Source organism: Lissotriton vulgaris, chromosome 11 (assembly GCF_964263255.1).
Source record: "Lissotriton vulgaris chromosome 11, aLisVul1.2, whole genome shotgun sequence".
Taxonomy (NCBI): domain Eukaryota; kingdom Metazoa; phylum Chordata; class Amphibia; order Caudata; family Salamandridae; genus Lissotriton; species Lissotriton vulgaris.
In genome coordinates, this window is record NC_141699.1 from 458,559,107 (window position 1) to 458,579,662 (window position 20,556).

Genomic DNA, 20,556 nt, shown 5'->3' on the forward strand with positions numbered 1-20,556 from the left:
TGTCTTGCTTTTATTAGTGTCTTGAAAATGCCCCATGTCTGAGCATTATAAAAAAAGAAACTATACATTTATCCCAAATGGAGAGGTGAAAACATTGTCTAATTTATTTTGCTACTGTAAATCATATGCATATTTTCCAATTATTTAGGACCTGACCTTATGAATGAGTCAACATGGAATTTTAACAGAATGGAATCATATGCTTGGTTAAAAAGATCAGTTTTTCAGGAAGTAAAGTGAACGTGGTGCCTTGAATGTCATATGGTTAGGTGCTAAAGGTATGAGAATGAGAGGTGGCTTTTATTTCCTGCCATGTATGTCTCTGATACCCCAACCCATTATTGCTGGGGCCCAAGTTTTACAAGTCCTCATAACCTGGTACCTGGGCGCAGAGCTGGCGTTTAGCTTGGCTGAGCTGGGCCCAGACCCAGGGTGCTAATTTCTGAGGTGCGCTTGGAGCTGTGTGCATTAAGGTCATGCGAACAGCAGCGCCTTTCTCTTCTTGCTCCCGCCTTGTCCTTGTCCCTGCCAGTTAATTTCTGTCTCATTTGCCAGATCAAAGGGGTTTTAGTTCTTCATTATCGTTCTAAGAGTGATGTTTTTACACCCCTTGCCCTTCCTTCTCCCTCTGAACCCTTATGTTTGATGTTTTGGGGTTTTTATATAGCGCACGTACACTCCAAGGAGCATCTTGGAGCTACTGACTTCACTGCAAAGTAGAATGTTAGGGGGTAGTAGCTGAGCTTTAAATGTCCTTAGACTAGGGTCTTGCATTTTGAATCCGATAGTCCATAGATCCAGGTTTTTAGTAGTTTTTTATAGATTTTTTCTGATGGAGATGCTCTGAGTTTAGCTGGAAGGGTGTTTCAGGCTTTGGCGCCTAGGACTGCACATTCCTAGGATTTGCCACCCTTGGTGGACAGTCGAAACTTGAGTATGGTCATTAGATTAGCTGTGGCTGATCTGAGTTCTCTATTTGGGAGGTATCTGTGAAATTTGGTGGACAGATATTTGGGTCCGCACTTATGGAAACCTCTGTATGTAATCAGAAGGATTTTGAATAGTATCCGTTCCTGGATGGGGAGCCAGTGCAACGTATTCAGAGCAGCTGATGCGGATGATTTTCTAGGCCATCTCAAGACAAGCCGGGCCGCCGCATTTTGGATCATCTGCAGTTTATGTAGGGTAGATTTTGCCACTCCTGCGTACAAACTGCTGCAATAATCAATTCTCAATGTTATGAGAGCGATTGCAACAGTGCGACGGGCGGCCAGTGGCAGGTAATCAAAAAACTTTCTGAAGCCCTTGATTATGTTGAAACAGACCCCGGCCACTTCTTTGGATTGCTGTTTGAAGGACAGCATGTCGTCAAATTTTATTCCTAAGTTGCGTGTTGCACTGATGGTATTGGGGGGGCCTTCCGTGTCTGAAGGCCAGCATGTACGTGGGGAAAAGATGTTATTTTTCCCAAAGGGCAGGATCTCTGTTTTAGCAGAGTTGCACTTAAGATGGTTATTGTGCATCCATCCAAAAGTCGCAGTTAGGCAGTCTTTCAATATCTGTTCGGCCTTCTCTGTGTCCTCATCTAAGACCAGGACCAGTTGGGTGTCGTCTGCATATGAAATCGTGGTTACATTATGCGTGGCAATTAGGTTGATCAGGGGTGCCATATACAGATTGAACAAGGTAGGGCTCGAACTAGAGCCCTGGGGCACCCCTGACCTGAACTCCTTCTCCTCTGAGTAGAAGTGTCCCAATTTGGTTATCTGTTTTCTGTGAAGCAGAACATTTTTGAACCATTTCAACACGGTGCCCCCAATGCCTGCCTCAGCTAGGCGATGTAGTAAGATGGTATGGGACACTGTGTCGAATGCTGCAGATAAATCCAGGAGAATTAGGACTGCCTTCTTCCCCTGGTCAAGTGCCGCTCTTATGGTTTCTGTTGTTGACAGGAGTGCTGTTTCTGTAGAGTGGTTGGCTCTAAAACCTGCCTGGTTTGGATGTAATATATTGTTTGTTTCTAGAAATGTTGAAAGTTGTTTATTTACCAGGGTTTCAGCACATTTACATAAGGCGGGGAGTTGTGAGATGGGTCTCAGGTTGGTTAGAATGGATGGATCATGTAGTGTTTTTTTTTGTAGGGGTTTTACTATCGCCGTCTTCCATGTGCTGGGGATTTCCCCCGACTGGAGTGAGGCGTTTATAATGGTGTTAATCATGGGGTTGACCTCATCTTTAATTGCGTGGACCAATGCAGGAGGGCAGGGATCAAGTGGTGATCCTGATTTAATTTTTGACATTGTATGAGATATCTCATGCAAATCAATTGTAATGAAAGTATTCCATCTGATTTTGTCTGGGTTGGTTTCTAAAGCTAGATTGTCAGTATTTACGATCACTTCAGGATAGTGTTTTGTAATGTTAACTATTTTTTGTTCAAAATAATCTGCGATTTCATTGCAGAAACTCTGTGATGGAGGTATTTCCTGTGACAAAAATCCTGGATCTCGAAAGCTTTTTACCACACGAATAATCTCTTTTTGATTATTCTGAGATGTATCTATCTTGTTTGTGAAGTAGTTTATTTTGGTCTGTTTAATTTGTGCATGGTAGTTTGGTCTAGCTGTTTTATACCTATCCTGGTCATCTTTTTTATAGTGTTTACGCCATGTACGTTCGAGCTTGCGTACTGTGCGTAGTGTCTCTTATAGATCATTTGTGTACCAGGGGGCTGAAATTTTCCCTTGTTTAGGTTTGGATTTAGTTGCTCCTCCCGAGATTATTTTTTCCCCTCAGGTTCTCATCCATTTTTCATAGTTAAGATTATCGGAAATCACATTCTCAATTGTCAGAGGTTTGTTTTCTTTAACCCATATGGGTAGGTCCGGATGTTCAATTATTTTTGTCCAGCAGGGAGTTGGTTTCTGATGTCTGGGTCCATTTGGTTGAGTTTTGTTAATTTCCCTTGTTACGAGGTGAAATGGTATAAAGCTATGGTCAGTCCACGTCTGAGGCAAAGGGGTAGATACTTTAATGGTATCAAGGTTAGAACAGACGCAATCTAAGATATGGCCCGCTATGTGTGTGGGGTCTTTTGTAAGAATCTTTAATCCAAGCACCTGCATGATATCTTTAAAACATTGTGCATTTGAGTCTGTCATATTATCAAGGTGAAGGTTTATATCTCCCAGTAGTGTGAAGTTAGCTGCTTTAAGCGTCAAAGCGGTAATTACTTCCCCCACGCTATCCAGAAAATTATTCATTTGTCCTGGGGGGCTTATAGCACACACCTACAAAACCATCATCTGCATGAGGCAGCTAAGCTATTGGTGATTTAGGTGAGCTGAGGGAGGTCTGGGAAAGTTTGTTTTCGGGGGGCGGGGAGGAGGGGCAATCAGTGCTCCTCCAGGTACTGACCAGTGAGCACAAAAGGAACCCCTGCAGCCTCATTTAATTCACTACCATCAGGAAGGGCGCCACATTTCTCTCCATCAACTCCCAAGAACTATCCTAGCAAAGGCTGGCTCTGCTTGTGGATGGAATGTGTGGTATCTGGATCCCTGGCTGGCTCCTGCTGACCTTGTGGAATGTTGTCATTATAACGTCACTCTGTCAGCAAAGAAACTGGAATGTTGTGGTAGGAAAGTGGCAGTTGCCAGAGGGCGCTGTTGGGTTATGGATGGGATCTTCAAATGATTAATAAACTTTTCTTGAAGTTCAAGCTGCCTTTAGTCATGTTTACCTCCTGCTACGATTACTACAGAATGTTTTAGGATTCAAGATCAAGGAGAAAGTAAAGCTAAAAAGGTTTGCACAGCATGAGATCCCATTATGAGCACATGAAAGAGGAAGGGTGCAGGATTTTGTTTTTTAGGTCTGGCATAAAGCAGTAAGCCAAACCTCAAGCCATGAATACAACAAATATAAAGAGAGGCTTTAGGTCAGCAATTGGCTGGTTTGAGAACGACATTTGCTTTTTCAAAGTATCATGTGTATTGTCGATACACCAACAGGATTTCCCCTTCTTTACTGCCATGCTGGTATTAGGTTTTTTAGACCACATAGTGAATATTGCATCACAATGCACGAGTGGAAATATTCCAGAAGCAGCAGCAGTAATTGGCAGGAAGTATGAAACTACTTGCTTCAAAGCTAAAAAAAATTTGAAAATAGGAATTCCTAAAGTAAAAGCGATAAAATATTCATGATAAACAAATGCTTACATAAGTATGATCTAAATAAGCATTTCAGTGCACTACAGCATTTATCCAATGTTATTAATAAAGAATCTCGAATCTGGGGAACTAGGTTCGAGTCTCGGCAATGACGCTGAACATTCTGTGATTCTGGGCAAATCACTTAATTTCCCCATGCCCAACAAAAAGAAAAAGAATGTGTCCCCATGTAATGCAACTGGTGCTATGTACATCGCTCTGATACCCGATTCGAGTCAAGTTCGGGCTATATAAAACTGTAAAATAAAAGAAATAAAAAAATGCTAAATAAGAAAAAACTAAACATATGCCTTTATCTAAAAGAAGATCCTGACATGTATTTTATCCCATTTGCATAGTTACTTTAATTACAATTAAATTGGATGCATGTTTCTTATGTAGTTTTTATGGTCTTTGTTGGGAGCCAGGAGTACATGTTTTGATTGTTTAGAAGCTTCCACAAAAAAAGTGCTTGCCCTCCACACAGCAGTGATCATTCTGATCATTTATGCAGCAATCTGCGACTGGAACTTTCAAGGGCACACACAAGACATTGTAATGCTTTTGAAGTCTCTTAAATAGCAAGCTGCTGTTTTTCTCTGGCAGGAGCACAGATGGGAGGAGTACAGTCTTTGTCTATATGGACTTTTAGGTCTGGCTTGGTAGTGTAACTGGTACATGACCTTTTAAACCACAGCAATAATATTCTACAGTTCCTTGCCACACTAAAACATATTTATTTCCATACTATTTACTGTAGTGCTTTACATTGCCATACAACATTCGTTATTGGAATAAGCTGTGGGTCGTTTTGTATCCAGTGCCATACTTGTAGTTTCTGTGCATCATTTGGATAACATTTACAAGAGATGTAGGTACCCATTGTCTAGTCAGCCAACCTTCCAATCCCTTTAACCCCAATGGCAGAAACCTAAAAAGAAATTACCACTTCTGCAGCTTAAGAATGCACATTTCATGACTCAACAGGGCAGCAGAAGAGCTGCAGTGGGACACCAGTGCATTATGTCAGGAAACTTGAGCTCCTGCTATCAGTAAATGCTTGCTGTATCTTATTGGGGTAAGAAGTGGTGGCTCAGGATGCTATGTTACTATGTCGCTATGTTGAGTGGTGGCATCCGTGCTGCCCCTCATTGGGGCAGCGGCTGTGTCTTCTCGAGGGATTGGAATCCCACTGATGCACAATTCTATATAAAACTCTCCTCTACTTCTGACGGGCAATGATTCAAACAGCCTCTACATCATCCTGAACTGGATGTTGAGCGTTTACCTGACACTCAAACCAATCAAGACCAAATTCATGTTATTTGCCAAAAACAAGAAACAGTACAAATCTGGCTCAAGGACATGAACCTTGATTACTTCAAACGCAAACTTTTACCAAATTTCAGGTCACTGGCATGCACCTTGGACACCACCTCACCCTCAAGGAACATATAGCAACAACAAAAAAGTAAAACTGCTGTTCAAGCCCTTGTGCTCTCGCATCTGGATGGTGATAATGTCATGCTTCATGGCCACTCAGACTCCACACTGACACCCATTAAGAGCATCATACACACCGCTGCATATTCAGGACCTGAAAACATGTAATAACATTTCCCCCATCCTGATGGAACTCAGTTAACTCTCCTGGCCGGCCCACACCATCTTCAAATCCTGCTACAGCATTTTTACAAAGCCATCCTGACCACTCTCTCCATCCTCATCTTGCAGATAAGGTCACTATCAGCTCTGGTGATTCTTTACACACTTGCAGCCAGCCAGGAAAACATCAGTCCGTGGACTAAGAAGTGTAAAAAAGAAAACAAACATGGGAGCAGGTCGTTTTGATCTATGCGTCCAGGATTTGGAACAACATCCCCATATCTATCAGGACTGCCTGAACACTGCTCCAATTTAGGAAAGAGTTGAAGGCTCACCTCTTTGAACAACACCACAATGCATTCACTGTCCACAACCCATCTACCACTTTGTTCACTCATTGACTGTATGCTTGTCTATGACCTTATACAGTACTTTTCTGCCTTTTGGCTAGGTTTAAGGTCTAAAAATACCACGCGCTCATCAATGCAAGTGGGTGAAGAGATGATAAGAACATCCAAGGTTTCTTCAACCCAGTTATGAACTAGATCTTCAACAAAAGAGAAATATGAAATTTAACCAGATGGGTGCAATTGACATGACCTTCATGTCAAGAGTGGTCATGGCCAGCCAGAATTGGTCTTAAGGTCACATCAAATTAATCAGGGTATGAATCACTTTTGTGCTGGCAGAAAGCTCACTAGACAACTGGAAATTTAATTTGAACACGGGTGGGTGTGGCCCTTCCAGACTTAAGGATGTGCCACCAGCCCAAAGGGGCCAATGCAGTCTTTTTGTCCCCCCCATCCTAAAGTAGATTGTGGGTGTTAGAAAGTCAGATTGAACCAGGGAACTGAAAGTAAAACAATAAATGTGGTGAGAACAGCCTTTCATGGCTTAGGGCCATGACTCCACCCCAACACAGTCCTTCTGACCCTCAAGCTGGGTGTGGTGGCTTAGTGGACTAATACGTCCTCTGTAGGAGCTTGTGTTTCACCTCATGGTTACAGGTGCAAGTCCCGGCAAGTCCATTCAGCCTTTCATCCTTCCGAGGTTAATAAAATGAGCACTATTGAGTTGGGTAAAAATAAAGAGCTGTTATTCAGTGCCAAGATACCCTTCTGGGTGAACGTGCTCTCTACAAATATACATGATATGTTATCTTATGTTATGTTATGTCATGTCAGGAGGCAGATAGGGCGGGAATTTGCCCCGATTAGGGGGTTTGCTCCATATCTGCTCCCGGGGGATAGAAAGCCCACCGGACACCAGGGATTTCAAAACAATGCCCAAACAAACAAAGGACCATCCTGTTATGGGGCCAAACTCTCACCACAGAACAGCTAAAGAGTCTTTGTGCCCAAATGAGGGGCAGTGGGGAGGTTTGTACCTATTGAGGTGTTTCCACTAATCTGTCCTATAGGGGGATGGGAAGTCCACTAGCCACTATGGATTCTACTTTTAAGCAAAACAAAGGGGTAGACACATCCCATCCTGAATTTAGTTAATACCCTAGTATGTGAAGGAGTAACTCTACCACCGGGGGGCAAAGAGAGGGTTTGTCCCAAAATGCCTCACAAGGGGGAAGAAAGCCTACTTTATGCCAGGAATCTCTTTTTTCTAAAATTAAGGGGTGGTGTCTGGCCCATCCTGAAATCATCCCACCTCAAACATCTTTCTGCTCCTCTGGGAACTAAAAAATCTCCATCTCTATGGCCATCAAAAGAACATTTCTAGTCTTCTGGGTGTAGTTTTTAGCACATGGACCAGTAAAGTGGACATAAATCCCACTTTTGTTCCACTTGCCATGGCAGCACTATTCAGGCTTGGGGTCAGTTGCGACCCAAGGAAAATGACTAAATCTAGCCATTTCTGAAAACTTGAGACCATGGGGACCCTAAGGTGGTGTTCCTTACTTGGATTCCATTACATTTTCCTAACCACAGTGCCCTGAACTTTGAATCAAATCGTTCATTTTCCTCACATTTCTGTGACTTAAACTTCCAGAATCAGCTGGAATCCACAACATTTCTACCATCTAGCATTCCCAAATTTGTTCTGATAAGAACACTACCCCGTGTGTGTGGCTTGACCTAGTGCCTTCAATAGGAATCAAGCAAATCAGGTACGATACAAGTGCTTGTAAAGGACTTGTCTCCAAAACATGCGCACAAAACAGGCTGAAAAGCAGCTGATGGTACAATAGTGGTGCGGTGCCTCCAGCGTGACATGGAAAGAATGTTTATGAAGTATGAGACCCCAATACACACGTTTGACTTACATGATCCTCTGTTGAAAGCCCTCAATCAGTTGTTTTTACATACTTTTCAATATGACCGTATTACCCTGGTTTTACACCTGAAAAATGTATGCATTGACAGTACGGAGACACAGGAGAAATAAGAGATCAGCGCAAGATCACATACTTCCTTAACCTCCTTCCGCCTGGTCCTACTTGTATTTTGCCTGACCGCTTTCTCCTGCTTCTTGTCCTGGTCCTCCTTCTGCTGGTATTCCTGATTCATCTCCTAGTCCACCCCTTCCTCATGATCTTCCTACTTCAGGTTCTCCTCTTGATCCTCTTCATCCTCCTGGCCCTCTTCTTCTTTCTCCTCCTGTGCCAGGTCCACATCTTACATCTGGTACTAATAACATTTCTCTTACTACTTCTCCCAAATTATCCTGGTCTTCTTCTTCCCCCTTCTGGTCCTCCAAATCCTGGGCCTCCTGGGCCTGGTCTCTGTGTTTCTGGCACTGAATCTGCAGAGAGCGGCCCGTGCAGGTAAGAGCAGTGAGGCCGGTTGGGGTTGGGGGGACTCGACAAACGATGAGGGAAAATGAATTATTTATTAAATTTTACCTCATTGTTATCTGTTAAGCTCCCCCCTCCCTGCCTCACCGCTCTTACCTGCACAGGCCACTCATGGAATTTGTCACCTCTGAGGCCAGGGGTCGCAAAGGTAGTGCTGGGGGTAGCAAATGGCAAGCCTCCTTATTGAAATCCATGAGGGTGGCTTAGGGCAGGCTTCATCACATATCACAACAGTGACCGGCAGGGCTTGGCCAAAGTCAGCCATATACTAGGACAAATTGGTGTCTATGAAAAAGGGATTGATCGTGGGCAAAGTTCATCATATTCTTCACGCCTCTACACTCTACTAGACTACAAGCTGTACACACTCTACATTCCTGACTCCACTGGGTCTGTTGAAATGCTGGCAGAGTTGGGCAGAGTTGGGCACTGTCAGGTACAAGACAGACTAGTTGGCTAGAAAGGCTGTAAAGCTTGGGAACTGACGGCCTCATTTATGAGACTCCTTGCGCCTCAGGTACGTCACTTTTTGTGACGTTCCGTGGCGCAGAAGTCTGCATGATATTTATCAGGCAGCACTAAGTCACTTTTTTTGGCTTAATGCTGCCTTATAATTATCAGTCCCTTTAACGCAGTGTTCTGTGTTAAAGGGGCGTGCAATGGGTGTTGATGGGGGTGTTCCCAGCAACATCCATGGCCTTTTGACACTGCCCCAGATTTATGAGAAATCGTAAATCTGAGGCAATGCTAAAACCATACGCCTCCCCTGGGGAGGTGTAAGTGAGGCACAACGAGGAGAAATATCTTTATTTCTCCTCGTGTTTTCCTTTTCCTATATGTGCAGCATTCTGCAGCAGACATAGAAAGGGGAAAAAGCCTCTTGTGATTGATCTTGTACAGCCAGGTTTCCCTTCCTGTACAAAAATATTCATGCCCGCAATGCAGGCCCCCTTGCACCATGGTGTAAAGGTGTCTGCATTGGTGTACGGCAGCCCATTGTGCGCCAGCGCAGGGGAAAAGGACAGGAATGCGCTGTATCTTATAGATAGGGCGCATTCCTGCCCTTTTCTATTGCCGTAGGGAGGTGCAGCAGCTGCACTGCCCTATGGCAAAACCTAATAAATGAGGCCCGAGTGTCAAAATGAAATACTAGTAGGGCTGTGGCAAAGTCAGTTACTTGCCAGGATGCAGCTCCTACAGAGCTAGGACGGTTATCGCAAAGTGTCACGTGACACACAATTCTCCGCTTCGAAAAATCAATAATATGAAACAATTTTAATTGGCTACCAGAAAATGCATATGCAGCTTTTAAAAACGAAATATATATGAATATTAGATTTGGGTGTGATATTAATTTTTTTTAATATATAGTGAAGCAACAGTGAACAAACCAATGAATTACCTCTTAAATCACCTTTGACGGTATCCTTGCCTTTGACCTAGTAGAGCGCTCTGCTGCCCGAACTAGATTCACGTGGCACAAATAGAACTCATGTACATACTTAGGGGCAGATTTATGATAACTGGCGCATCCCCAGGGATGCGCCAGTTATTTTGCGCCACTGTTCCGCCACCCATGGTGCGCCGCATTTACAATGCGGCGCACCATGGGGCAAAAATGGCACAGATGCATGCCGCATCTGTGCCGTAAAGGTGACGCATTGCTGGAGTTGCATCGCAAGCGCGACGCAGCTCCAGCAAGGCTCGGGGGTTCCCCATCTTTACAATGCTGCGTCAAGACCTACGCCTGCTTCAAGCAGGGGCAGGGTTTTGACGCAGCATTGGCCTGAAAGTGACTGAGTGAAATCTTATAAATTTCACTCAGCCACTTTTGCGAGGCGCACCTGCCCCGGAACGCCCACCCTGCGCCGGAACGCCCACAAGTGGCGCAGGGCTTTACAACGTGATGCATCTGCCTAGATGCGTCACGTTGTAAATGGGTCGTAGGGATGCGCCACGCTTACGCCACGTGGCATAAACGTGGTGCATCCCTACGACCCATTTACAACGTGACGCATCTAGGCAGATGCATCACGTTGTAAAGCCCTGCGCCACTTGTGGGCGTTCCGGCGCAGGGTGGGCGTTCCGGGGCAGGTGCGCCTCGCAAAAGTGGCTGAGTGAAATCTATAAGATTTCACTCAGTCACTTTCAGGCCAATGCTGCGTCAAAACCCTGCCCCTGCTTGAAGCAGGCGTAGGTCTTGACGCAGCATTGTAAAGATGGGGAACCCCCGAGCCTTGCTGGAGCTGCGTCGCGCTTGCGATGCAACTCCAGCAATGCGTCACCTTTACGGCACAGATGCATCACGCATCTGTGCCGTTTTTGCCCCATGGTGCGCCGCATTGTAAATGCGGCGCACCATGGGTGGCGGAGCAGTGGCGCAAAATAACTGGCGCATCCCTGGGGATGCGCCAGTTATCATAAATCTGCCCCTAAGTGCCTACTGGCAGAGACATGCAGTTTCATGTCGTTGTAAACTTATTTTTAGCATCACGCACATAAACAGCCCTCACTGCATTCACCTTGGAAGCAGGTAAGGGTACATATATGTCATCCGTTGATAAAACTCTGCAGAAGCTGGAACTGTATCAGTTTAATTGAAAGCAGGGCCTTCCGATGACTCAGCACACACCGGCACCGCTGACGTGCTGATGGGATTTGAAAAAAATTAAAATACTTCTCCCGAAGATAGCACAGGAAGTCTGCGGAAGAACATTGGCGTGTTTGCGCTCGGGGACATTTCATGAGAAATAAGGTGTGACGCATAAGCAGCAGATTGAATCAGTAGACAATAATATCTCTGAAGAAAGAGAAGAAAGAGGAGAGGGAGGTATTCTGCAATTGCCCTGCAGCTGCATGCATGAAGGCCAGTCATGATAAGTCCCATTGAAACCTTCCTTGACCAGCGCTGTATACACTGCGTTTAGTGATTACAAAAAAAAGTGGGGATATCAAAAGGGGGTGTGGCCAAAGAAGAGTAACTAGGAAAGTCTTATAAGTGGTGTGATTTGGGCAACTAAGGGGTTATCCTAATATATATGCCTAGAATCTCTTCTGGCTCTCAGAGCTCTGGTCTTACTAGTGTGAAAGAAAACAGACACTCAGGAAAGTTCATAGAAGTCGAACATGTGTAATGCAAAAACATAGCACAGCAAAAAAAGTATTCTAAATGCGATTCGCAATGTCAATGAACTAGAGTTTTGCAGTCTAAACAGTTGGAGCACTTCATGATAAATTCTGTACATGTTGGCTCTACTTCCTGTACATTTCGTTCAACGCAGTTAAGCAGAGGGAAGAACATATGATAAAACTGAATTTCAAAATCAACACTAACAAGTAGGTGTCAAGCTCAAGTCATCTCCTGTGAAAATAAAGCAGAGAAAACTTTGGAAGGAAAATACAGTGGGTATAGCAAAAAGCTGACTACGTAATTTGCAGGGCCGGCTCTAGGCTCATGGTAGCCCTGTGCAGGTAGCGTAGGTGGGGGCCCCGGAAGAGGGGGTCCGGACCCTCATGGACATCGATATGCCAACATGTTATGGGTGACAAAAGCGACATGTCACTCCCTTTCACACCCAGTGACATCACAGGCGTATCTAACCTTGGACTTTCGACGGCCTCTTATTTACTGCTTGAGGTGTTATGGAAAGAGCAAGAAATGGAGACAACAGAAAAGTAAACAAAGCTCCATGGGCCCTCTTTAGTTTCTGTTCTCTCTGTCAGTCAGTCTCTCTCTCTGTCAGTCTCTGTCAGTCAATCTCTCTCTCAGTCAGTCTCTCTCTCTGTCAGTCTCTCTCTCTGTCAGTCTATCTCTCTCTGACAGTCTCTCTCTCAGCCAGTAAGTCTCCCAGTCTCTCTCTCTCTCTCTCTTAGTCTCTCTCTCGGTCAGCCAGTCTCGCTCTCTCCCAGTCAGTCTCTCTCTCTCCCAGTCAGTCAGTCTCTCTCAGTCAGTCATTCTCTACCTCAGTCAGTCTCTCTCTCTCTCTCCCTGTCAGTCCCCCTCTCAGTCAGTCTCTCTCTATCTCTGTCAGTCTCTCTCAGTCAGTCAGTCTCTCTCAGTCAGTCAGTCTCTCTCGCAGTCAATCAGTCTATCTCTCTCAGTCAGTCAGTCTCTGCCTCTCTCTCTGTCTCTCTCTCTGTCAGTCAGTATCTCTCTACCTCAGTCAGTCAGTATCTCTCTACCTCAGTCAGTCTCTCTCTCTGCCAGTCAGTCTCACTCTCAATCAGTCTCTCTCTCTCTGTTAGTCAGTCAGTCACTCTCTTAGTCAGCCAATCTTGCTCTCTCTCTCTGTCAGTTTCCTAGCCAGTCAGTCTCTCAGTCAGTCAGTATTCAGTCTCTGAGTCAGTCAGTCAGTCAGTCTCTCTCTCTCTCAACTCTCTCTCTCTCTCCATTCTCTCTCTCAACTCTGTCCACTCCATCTCCACTGTCTCTCCACTCTCTCTCCACTGTCTCTCTCTCCACTTTCTCTCTCTCTACTCTCTCTCCACTCTCTCTCCACTATCTCCCTCCACTGTCTCCCTCCACTCTCTCTACTCTCTCTCCACTCTCCCCCCACTCTCTCCCCACTCTCTCTCTCTACTCTCTCCACCCTCTCTCCCTTCACACTCTCTCTCTACTTTCTCTCCACTCTCTCTTTCTTTCCGCTCTCTCTCTCCCTCTCTCTCTCCACTCTCTCACTCCACTCTCTCACTCTCTCTCTCACTCTCTGTCTCACTCTCTTTCCACCCTCTATCTACTCTCTCTCCACTCCCTCTCCACTCTCTCTCCACTCTCTCCACACTCTCTCTCTGCACTGTCTCCTCCACTGTCTCCCTCCACTCTCTCCCTCCACTCTCCCTCCACTCTCTCCACTCTCTATGCACTCTCTATGCACTCTCTCTCCTCTCTCTCTTCTCTCTCTCTCCACTCTCCACTCTCTCTCTCCACTCTCTCTCTCTTCTATCTCTCTCTCCACTGTCTCCTCCACTGTCTCCCTCCACTCTCTCTCCACTTTCTCTCCACTCTCTCTCCACTCTCTCTCCACTCTCTCTCCACTCTCTCTCCTCTCTATCTCCTCTCTCTCTCCTCTCTCTCTCTCCACTCTCTTTCTCTCCTCTCTCTCTCTCCACTCTCTCTCTCTCTCTCCTCTCTCTCTCTCCACTCTCTCTCTCCACTCTCTCTCTCCACTCTCCACTCTCTCTCTCTCTCTCTCTCTCTCTCTCTCTCTCTCTCTCTCTCTCTCTCTCTCTCTCCACTCTCTCTCTCTTCACTGTCTCTCTCACCACTTTCTCTCTCTCTCTCCACTCTCTATCCACTGTCTAGCTCCACTTTCTCTCCACTCTCTCTCTCTACTCTTTCTCCACTCTCTCTCTACTCTCTCTCCACTCTCTCTCTCCACTCTCTCTCCCTCCACTCTCTCTTCCTTCACTCTCTCTCCCTCCACTCTCTCTCTCTCTACTCTCTCTCCACTCTCTCTACTCTCTCTCCACTGTCTTTCTCTCCACTCTCTCTCTACTCTCTCTCCACTGTCTCCCTCCACTCTCTCTCTCTCCACTCTCTTGCTCACTCTCTCCACTGTCTCCATGCTCTCTCCACTCTCTCTCTCCACTGTCTAGCTCCACTCTCTCTCCACTCTCTCTCTCTCTCTACTTTCTCTCCACTCTCTCTCTCTCTCTACTCTCTCTCCACACTCTCTCTCCACTCTCTCTCTCCACCCTCTCTCCCTCCACTCTCTCTCTCTACTCTCTCTCCACTCTCTCTCTCCACTCTCTCTCTCCACTCTCTCTCTACTCTCTCTCCACTGTCTTTCTCTCCACTCTCTCTACTCTCTCTCCACTCTCTCTCCACTGACTCTCTCTCTCTACTCTCTTGCTACTCTCTCGCTACTCTCTCTCTCCACTCTCTCTATACTCTCTCTCCACTGCCTCACTCCACTCTTTCTCCACTCTCTCTCCACTCTCTCTCTCCACCCTCTCTCTCCACCCTCACTCTCTCTCCACTCTCTCTCTCTACTCTCGCTCTCTACTCTCGCTCTCTACTCTCTCTCTCCACACTCTCTCTCCACTCTCTCTCCACTCTCTCTCTCTCTCCACTCTCTCCCACTCTCTCTCACAAAGTAGTGTGCGTTCCATGGGCATCCGCAGAAACGTTTCCGGGGGGGCACATTTTTAACTTCATCTCCATCCCCCTTGCACCCTTCTCCCCTCTGCCTTGCACCCTTCTCCTCTCTGCCTTGCACCCTTCTCCCCTCTGCCTTGCACCTTCTCCCCTCTGCCTTGCATTGCACCCTTCTCCTCTCTGCCTTGCACCCTTCTCCCCTGTGCCTTGCACCCTTCTCCCCTCCGCCTTGCACCCTTCTCCTCTCTGCCTTGCATCCTACTCCCCTCTGCCTTGCACCCTTCTCCTCTCTGCCTTGCACCCTTCTCCTCTCTGCCTTGCAACCTTCTACCCTCTGCCTTGCAACCTTCTCCCCTCTGCCTTGCACCCTTCTCTACCGTGCACCCTTTCTACTCTCTGCCTTGCACCCTTCCCCCCTCTGCCTTGCACCCATCTCCCCTCCTCCTTGCTCCCTTCTCTACTTAGCACCCTTCTCTACCTTGCACCCTTCTCCTCTCTGCCTTCCACCTTTCTCCCCTCTGCCTTGCACCCTTCTCCTCTCTGCCGTGCACCCTTCTCCTCTCTGCCTTGCGCCCTTCTCCTCTCTGCCTTGCGCCTTTCTCCTCTCTGCCTTCCGCCCTTCTCCCCTCTGCCTTGCACCCTTCTCCCCTCTGCCTTGCACCCTTCTCCCCCTCCGCCTGGACTCCAAAACGTAAGCTGATCACTTTCTTCAAACAAAATAATTTTGACCTAATAGACAAGCTTTTTATTTTTAGTAAATGCATGGCAGGTGCTCTACTATCAGTTTGCAGTTTCCATCCAGTATCCATATGTACTCTGGCTATACAAGGAAAGTGCCACCATCCCAAGCCAAGGATACACACTGAATACTAAGAACTACCAACAATATATCGGCCAAACAAGGGTGGGCAGAGAGCACATCACCCTCACATGCATTCATGTTTTAATGAGGATGCTTTTCACTCACAATAAAATTAATGTTTGTACAAATGACATTTTGACACCTCTATGTGCTGTGCATTACGATTGTCACTGTAACTCAGGTTACAAACTCAGAGGGAAGGTTGACTTGGTACACCGAGAGAATAACAAATGACTCGGAGGACTTAAACAGATGTCAGGGTGAGCGTGAAACGGACTACGATAAAGCAAGCAATTAAAATTGTATTTTGTTTAAAAGAACCATGACTTGTCGGAAAACACAGTTTCTATTATGTATAAAAGTTCCTAAAAATGTCACAGTGATTACAAACTATATTACACAGGCACGTATGTTGGAGAAAGGACCTACAGGCTGTCTGAACAGAGATAACCTTCCCTTACTTGCAGGCCCGTTATCCCATTCCACCGAGACCTCTCTTTCACCTTTCAACAATAAAAATACACTTACTCACTGTCTCGTTCCTTGTCCCAAACTTGGTGGCTGAGGAAGTGCTTCTGCATCTGGAGCGTTCTTTCTAATAATTCTAATTCACCATGGGCCAACCTGTGCACAATCACTTAGCAGAACACTGCGTCTTCGCGACATGCCAGCATGCCAGCTCTCCACATGCCAGTATGCCAGCTCTCCACATTTACCGAGGCCCACTCAAGAGGGGTGTGCAAATCGCTTTCACTTTCGCAAGTTAGACATTCGTAGTCGAGCCGGGTGAAATCATCCAGAAAAGGTGAGCATGCTTTTAAAATGCTGATGAGGAAACAGAGCCAGCTTCAACATTGTAATTGTGTCTTTAGATAACTTGTAGGGGAGTCAGGGAAGCAGCTTTTTTAAGGGTGCCACAATCACATTAAGAGGTCCCCAGCCCATGTAGGCCCCCAAACCCTGACAACCCCCCTCCCCCACCCCTCACCCCTCACAGCCCTGGCCTCCTCCCTTCTCAAAGGAATAGTGCCCTGAGGAGAATGCACCATCCTAGGGCCCCCACCCCCTCCTCTTTCCGGGCCTGGCTCGTGGCTTTGACTGACGAGAAACACTGGAAGTTGATACTTTGTTTCTCTTCAGTCAAAGGTCAGCAGCACAGGAGCGAGGAGCAGGCTGCCGACAGCAGCAGCTGCTTTAGAGAGAGCGAGACACAGCTCTCTACCGGAGAGCTGAGCTGAGGGGCCCCCTTCAACTACTGGAGACTGCCCCCCCCCCCCCCGAAAACAACAACACGTGCTGAGAGATGGAGAGAGAGACAGGGGAAGCGGGAGATATCCTAAAAAAATAATAGAAGCCGGGAGGCTGCCAAATCCTGCCAGGGGGCCGCCAGTGCCACGAACGGATCCTCGTCGTGGCGGCCCCTGGGGTTTGGCAGCCCTGTGCAGGTGCACAGTTTGCACATGCCTAGGGCCGGCCCTGGTAATTTGCATTCCGTTCATGGCTATGCTAACTTCACAAGGCTATGCTTACTTGTACAGTCAGGCTAAATAGCTAAATGTACAATGCACAACACTGTAATACAAAATTGTTCTATGCTTACATTTAGTGTGCAGTAAGGCAAAGGTTTCGGAAGTACATTAAAAAGGTACACAATTGATATCGCTTGTCAACACGCAAAGATATAACATGTGTCATCATTGATCCTCATCTACATCTTTTCTGCCTCCTGTGATATTCAAGATTCAGGGGATACGTTTGGTGGATACCTATGCTAATAATTAAGACTCCACCCTGAGGCAATGGCGCGGCTCTGAGCGGCAGAAGCTCAGAGACTATGAAATTGGTTGGGAGAAAATGGGGGCAAGGGTTAGAAAAGCACTGGAGGTGTCTTCAGTGGTTTGGTATCCGTTTCAGGTGGATTGTTATTACAGACACTAATTAACTTGCATAAATCTTTCTAGTACCTCCTAGGTTACAGACTTAGATGATAGTTAATACAAGGTGACACCTCTTCCAATGAGAGTTCACTGGAATTGGCAAGTAACGTGCTAATCACAGAGAGCCTTAGGAGTCAACACTTTATGCCTATTTTCGACCTCTAGTACACACCTGCGAAGCTAGCTAAATGGGGCACCAGGAAGGAGGGGAAATGTAACAGATGAAGGCTGCAAGCAGCTGATACCCTCCGTATGTTTTATTCTGGCCCTATGCTGCCAGCTTTTTTCAGGACTTCGAGAAGTTTCTGGAAGAGGTTTTAGGTGCATCAGTTTCTATTAATTTGGCATTAATGATCTTGGGGGTTTTAGACAGCACAGAAACCACCGAGGTGGAGATGGCAGAGTCATGTTTTCTATTCTTGGCAATGGCTGGTCCTTGGCTCTACACCACTTCTCAATGGTTAAGTCCGGATCTACCCACATTTAGTAGCGGGAGGGCTAGGACTTTGGCCATTTACAACATAGAAGCTTTCCTATACAATACGAAAGGGCAAAGGAGAAAAAAACTCTGGGACGAAAGATCTGGACTTACTTCATGGTTGAATGAGGCTGGCTCAAGGGAGGGATACAATGATAGCTTCCCCTGAACTACCTATGGGTGGCCCGAATCAGCGAGCCTCAATCTCCTCAAGTTATGGGATCTTTGGCAAAGCTCACATCGAGCAGTGTTATGCTGCAGAGAGTTATGATTATAATATGTACTTTATTCTGCTTTATGTCTCCCTGTGACTGGGCAATATGGGTCTCTTTGAAATAACAGTATAGGACTCGATTGTCTGAAGCACTCTTACTTTATTAGTATGGGGATTTTCTTCCTTTTTAAAAAGATCCAACACAATACTGAAACACACCAGGGAAGCTCTGAAGAAAATAGACAGACGCATGATGCGGAAATTGAAACGCACAGCATGGGAATCTATGGGTGTTTTATTGTATCACAGTATCAGATTTTATCAACATAGTTGACACAGTCATATACTCATGAAGTCTTGAAAGGCCCCACTTACGTTTCCTTGAGCCTTTAGCAGAAAACAAACTAAATTCTAAATTTTATAATTATACATTCTAGCGTGCCACACTTCAAAAGCGGGAGCCTCAGATTGCAACCAAGCGGCAGCAATACACAGCCGGGCTATAGTCATAGCCAAAAACAATAGATAACGATGTTTATACATTGGTTTCCCGAACTCTAACTCAGATCCGGTACCTAACATCATCATGGCTGGGGATATACTAATAGGTATCCCAGTTATAACAGACAAAATCCTTTCAATATTGCTAATGTATAAAGACAGCTTACTACAAGCATAAAATATGTGTACAAGATCCGCTTTGTCACTCCCACAGCGAAAACACTTGCCATCATGCCTCCCACCCCATTTCAACATTTTTGCAGGTGTATAATATAGATTGAAGGCCGTTTTAAAAAACTGAGCTTTCAAATTCGCAGAGAGGAATGTTTCTTGAGCCATAGTAATAACCTTCTCTAAAGACACCCCTTGTTCACCCAGCGCATTCGCCCATTTTAGGTTGTTTTTCTCCAATCGTCTGCCTTTAATGATAATAATATTTTATATATAGCCCCAATTTTCTCCTGACGCTTAATTGACTCAACTAATTTATTATGAACTATTACCAGCTTTTTCTTACATAAAAAATATCCTGAATTTGGAGAAACTTAAAAAACTGCGTCCTGGGTACATCATATTGCCTTGCAAAATCCGAAAATGATGAATAAATCCCTTCACCATCATACAAGTCAACTATTTGCTGAATCCCTTTGCATCTCCAATTTCTGGCCACCACATCCCAAAAAATATATGGCAAGAAGGGTTCGGCATTAGTGGGGGTATTATATGTAATCCTAGTTAAAGAAAATTTTGTTCGAATAGCTTTCCAAACCTTTAAGGTGGCCTCAAGGGTCTTAAAACATGTGCGTTTGTAATAGCTACCATCAACTTCATTAAACGGACAATTTTTAACTTCCGCCCGAGTAATACTTGAAAGATTGATGGAGCTTCCGCTGGATTGCTGAACTCTTCCCCGGTCAACAATACACGCATTTTGAGCAGAAAACAAACATAATATTAGAATGTGAAATCTGGTATTGACCAACCCCCCTTTTCTTTTGGCAATGTCATAAACCGCATTGCTCTTCTACATCTACCTGGGGCCCATAGAAATTTGGCACTTGTAGTTTGCAGTTGCTGAAGTTGCTCTTTTGTCACCTCTAAAGCAACAGATCTAAAGAAGTATAAAACCCTGGGTAAACTATTCATTTTTAAAATATTATCTCTACTCACCAACGTGAGTTGGAGATGGGCCCATCCTACTAGAGATTCTTTGATCTTGGCCATGATATCGATCCAATTAACTTCTACTACTTCTCTCATAGATGTCCTGATTTTTATCCCTAGATATGTTACCTCCTTGACACATCTTGGATCCTCAGACATCATATTATTTGTACATAATATTTGTGTTTTTGTCTTATTTAACTTGTACCCTGAAACATGTCCAAATTCTTTTGCTAGCCATTCTATTTCTATAACTGCCATAGCTGGATCCCTAGTAGTTATAGCGATATCATCCGCATAAGCAAATACGGAATGCTGTATTTCCCGGACAATGAACGGTCTTACTAAGGGGCTCCTCTCCAACATGTCAACAAAGGGATTGATATAAATAGCAAATATTAAAGGGGAGCAGGGACACCTCTGTCGGGTTCTTCTAGTTATTTCCACAGGTTCCGAGACCCTACCCCCAGCACAGATCCTTGCTGTTGGTGATTCATATAACACCTGTAACGCCTGAATGAATCCTTGTCCGAACCCTGCTCAGCCCATAACGTTCCATAAGTAATCCCATGAGACACGATCAAACACTTTCTCCACGTCTAACAATATTAATCCAAGATCTCTACCTTCATCCTGGGCGAAATCAAATAATGTCACTACTTTATTAATGTGAGC